The following is a 4,638-nucleotide window of genomic DNA, read 5'->3' on the forward strand; positions in this document are numbered from 1 at the left end:
GATTTTATAATTTCATGGTTTTAGTAAAGAGATTATGTTTGAAGATGAAAATAAGTTGAAAGAGAATAATATTTTTTCTGATCTATTTGATAGTTCTTAGCGACCGTAGTGTATTACTTTGTTTTGAAGTCGATTAGTTCAAAGTGGAGTAGCATAGGTGGTTGTGACTGATCGATTCAACAAAAGTAGAATAAAAGCCGATAGTTGTAACAAAATTAATTTAGTTGAAATTTAAACATAAAGAAAATTTGATGTTCAAGAAGGAAAATATAAATAGTTGTGTTTGTTTTTGGGATTATCTTGTTTGAAAAAAGATAATAAATTGTTTTTTGGGTCAAAGATAATAAATTGTTTCATCCTATTAAAGTAGTAACAATCTTCGCATACTTTGTATATGTCAAAGATGTGGCAATTTGTCGGGGCTTCATTGTGGCAGTAATGAAGTTTTGTTCATATATTCTTCTTATTTGATTTTTGATGAAAAACTAATTATGGAAAGTGGAACATATTAGGAAATGAGGGAAAACATTTTTATATTTTTTTAGAAAATTAATACGGAAATCAAAAACAGTATGTAAATGAAACTGAAAACTTGAACATAAGAATCCCCCTTATAAACTGTAATAAAGCTGAATCATAGATGACTTTCCCTACATATGAGACAGCTTATGTTTGTACGAAGCCATTGATATAATGGAGCGGAAATGGAAAGTATGGCCGCAAGTAAGAGAGTATAGGTAGGTTTCATTGTTGTAATTTATGAAGCATACCGTTCATGTATTGTTTTATTTTTCTATAGTTGAAGGCCTATTAGTTCCCTCAAGATCGGTGACAGTAAGGTCGACATCAAGTCTTGCAATAGTGTTTTGGTTGTAGTCTGTGATGGTAATAGTAACTTGAAGATCATCAGTTATGTTTATGTCTTCGGCTGTTTGTAAATTCATCATGTATTGGGTTGTCTCTTGAATAAGCAGGGTTGAATCGGGGTGTTCTATTTCATGGTAAATTAACATAAATTCCATGCCTTCAGTTGTTGGGTCATTAAAATTACCTTGTTTGTCGGTGATTGATGGTAGCTAAAAATCAATGATAAATGGTTGTGTGTTCGTCCTGTGGATGTAGGCTTGGAGTATGTGTTGGGGAGTTGCTCCTGAAAATCTTGTTTGGTGTGAGAACTCATAAGAAAGAAGTGGTTTGCTATTCATTCTTCTTTTATTTGTGTGACTTCAAAGTTGAAAACATGGTAAGGTTATATAGCTATGTCTTATATATGGTGAGTTTAAATTCTCAATTTTCTTGACTTCTTGTAACTTTTTTTAAAAGGACCATTTATTCAGAAGCGTTTGTTTTTTTGAGTTAATGGTTTGTGATGAATTGACCGTTTGTTTACATTAGATTGTTAATTTTACCATGATTATCTATAATAATTTATATTTAGTGTGGATTTGTAAGACAGCGTCATAATATATGTTTTTATATTGACGTTGCACCTTATTAATAATATAACTATTATTTAAAATTGGTTCAAGATTCTTATGTTTTATTTATTTTATTTATTATTTTGTAACACCTTATGTTTTAATTAACCAAAAATATTTGTACTATTAATTTTAAAGTTTTCTTAGGGTTCCTAGTTTTTAAACCATTCGAATCATATAATGAGGTTTCTGCTAATTTAACTTATATTGGTTTTTTTTTTTTTTCCTGTAGGCGCTGGGTGATATATATAGTTTATTTTTATATACCTCGTTACGCAACGAACTGGGATGTTAGGAGCGGTATAATATAGTCCTTACTTGGGGATTAGGGACACGTGAGAAATATACAGGATGTGGCAAAGTATGTGATGCTAGCTGCACAATAGATTATGGCTAATATTATCTATTGTCTGCATTGTAATATGTTTGATAAGCCTTGCAAGTGCGGGTAAGCTTGAACGTAATAACGAAGTTGCATGAAATCGATACTTATTAAGCCAAGACATGAGGATGTTTATTCTGAAAAGATTTGCATTAATAAAAGAAAAAACAACAACCACCGCATTGAGTTTTTTTCAAAATTAAAAAAAAGGGAAATAGATTTAAAGGAACTTGAAAGATGCTTAAACATTGATTGATAAGGAGAAGAGGTGGTTGTTTAGGTTCTATATTGGACTCATTCCAAACGTGCTTTCTTCGGGGCATTCTCATCCTCTGCAAATTGTTCTTTCGCTGGTGCTGAACGTCATGGATGTGAACCATCAGATGTAAATGCTTGCTCTGCAACTTTGCCAGCGTTAACAACTCTGGCATCTAATCCTGGTGCCACAGCTTCAGGAAGCGCTGCTTTAGGGACATGTATACCTTCCTGTTATTAACGTAACAAAGAGTGAGATCATATATTAATTCTAATAATCAGCAAATTCACATTAGAAGAAGAGATCAACACTTACAACGAAGGCTGGCATAGGTGCAAACTCTATTGTAGTAAATATGCCGAAATTGTAAAGGTTCGATGGTTTGAAGTAAAATTGAAGTCGTTTCATTTGAGTTGGAAGGTGTAGGTATTCCCAACAATCTTAGCTAGTGATCGAGGCAGTTCAGTGTCAACCTGAGCATTAACACCTATCCCCTGCAAACCGGTTGATAACATTATATATGACTCATTACACAAGTAATAATGGACTCTTATAGTTAGTGGTTGATTATTGTTCATACCACAATCTGTGCTGTCTCAGAAGCTAGAACATGCATCAGTTTAGCTGTTGCAAGGGAAAGATTATTTGTTTTGTGCTTTCATTAATACGTGGAAACACAACATTAACAATTTCTTACCTGACTTCAGCGAGAGAATTAGTTTCATTGCATGCGACACATGTGAAGGAAGATTCCTCTCAGATGAGTTTCTTTGAACACCCGGAACAGCCAATGTAACACCAACTCTCATCTAGATGAATCCCAGTCACTTTGGCCGCACATAGAAATTTAATGAGCTGCCAAGTTTAGAAAGAAAACAGAAATCTAAAGCATATTCTCAAAGGGTAATAAATTTTAAATATATCAGACTTCACCTGAGGAGCAGAAGTGATAATAAATTGGTTAGCTCAAAAGTGGAAAGTGGTTCAATTTTTTGTGCGTGAACCACCTTTGATGAAGACGCTGACTCGTATGTCTCACCACCTGGCAATCTTTAAGGAAATGAGCATCGAAAGACAGATAAAGAAAGAGGAAACCTAAACGATCAATTCATCTAACATAGACCAAGTTCTGTTTCTATAATCAGAATAAGAGGACTTGCTTGTCAAATTGGCAAGGAGAGTGTATGAGATCGCCATCGTCGGTATTGGTTGTTAGAGTAAACTATTCTTCTAGATCTCGTTTGACCTGGGCTGCCCATAGTTGGAAGATGTGATATTTATAGTTGAATCTTCATCCGGTTATTGTAGTATGCGAAGAGGTCGATTGAATGCTTCCTAGTGGGATAATGACGCAAAAGATCGGAGTTAAGCACCTCTTAATGGAAGCTTGAGACGTTACAGGGAGATGTTTGTCGATTTAGTTTCTGTATATTTTGGCTGTTATACCAATGTCGAAGGCATGAAGAGGAAGAGGAAACCTAAAACTTTATGGGCTTTACATTTGTTTTCAAAAGCCCACTCGCAAATCTATTACAAAAGCAAGTTTATTGAGATAGAAGCCCAGTCCAAGAAAAAACAAACACGGGATCGATTTTGTTTGCCTACGCCACGTGTCATAAAACGCCCATACTTCCTTGATGACGTGGACGCAGGAAGAGAGAGGCAATCCAACTTTATTGATATAGATATAGATAGTGAATTAGCATTTGTTATAAGTATTTTGTCGTTTCCCAATGAGACTGTGTCTGTCTAGATAGGGAAGAGGGTCCAGGGCCGTGCCTAGTATTTGGCAGAATAGAAGCAAGATAAAAAATTGGCCCTTTAACAGCATTAGTCAGGATTTGAACCCAGGACAAGCGACTCAGATCAGAGCTACTTACGCCATCTCTACTATGTAATCCTTAAGAAAATTTGCCTCAAAATATTTTTTTTATATTGATCGGCCCTCAAGCAAATGCTTGATGGGCTTGTATCCAGGCCCGGCCCTGAGAGGGTCAACCCCGTTTCACCTGACCCGTTTTACTGCCGGTTAAAATGGAAATTAATTAGAACAATAGACCAAAAAATTGCTATCATTGTCAATATAGAATAATACCAATCTAATGTTGCTCTGTTTTATGAAACCCCAACTAAGCCTTTTATTTAAATTTTAAATATAACTAGATTTTGAAAGCGCATGATTTTATATCGTAAAAGTATAATAAGAAAAGCATCAAACTTTGGTAGAGATATTAAAACGGATAAATCCATCTCATTTAAACCCGTCTCAGATCCACGCAAATTAAATTGTCATCCCGTTTAGACCAATTTTATTTTGGTATATTATGTTGTTTGTGCATTCTTATTAGAGGTATATTATGTTGTTTAAATATGTAAAACTATGAATCCTTAAATATAATATTTCGTTTTTATTATATGAATATTTTGTTTTTATTATATATGTTAATTTGAAAATATAAAAAAGGAAATTACAATTTAAAAAATAATAGACATAATTTATTAAATATTTTTTGATAATGACA

At 33.8% G+C, this 4,638-nt stretch overlaps 1 long non-coding RNA gene across 1 annotated transcript; it reads right to left on the bottom strand.

The window, feature by feature from the left end:
• Positions 1–1,951: 1,951 nt before the first annotated feature.
• LOC106316027 lies at positions 1,952–3,547 on the bottom strand. The gene is made up of 5 exons (XR_001264702.1): positions 3,050–3,547; positions 2,814–2,971; positions 2,697–2,740; positions 2,432–2,610; positions 1,952–2,346 (listed from the first exon to the last, which is right to left on the bottom strand). It is a non-coding gene; the product is annotated as an uncharacterized LOC106316027 (long non-coding RNA).
• Between the last annotated feature and the right edge of the window lie 1,091 nt (positions 3,548–4,638).

The sequence above is a fragment of the Brassica oleracea genome, chromosome C9, assembly GCF_000695525.1.
Source record: "Brassica oleracea var. oleracea cultivar TO1000 chromosome C9, BOL, whole genome shotgun sequence".
Taxonomy (NCBI): Eukaryota; Viridiplantae; Streptophyta; class Magnoliopsida; order Brassicales; family Brassicaceae; genus Brassica; species Brassica oleracea.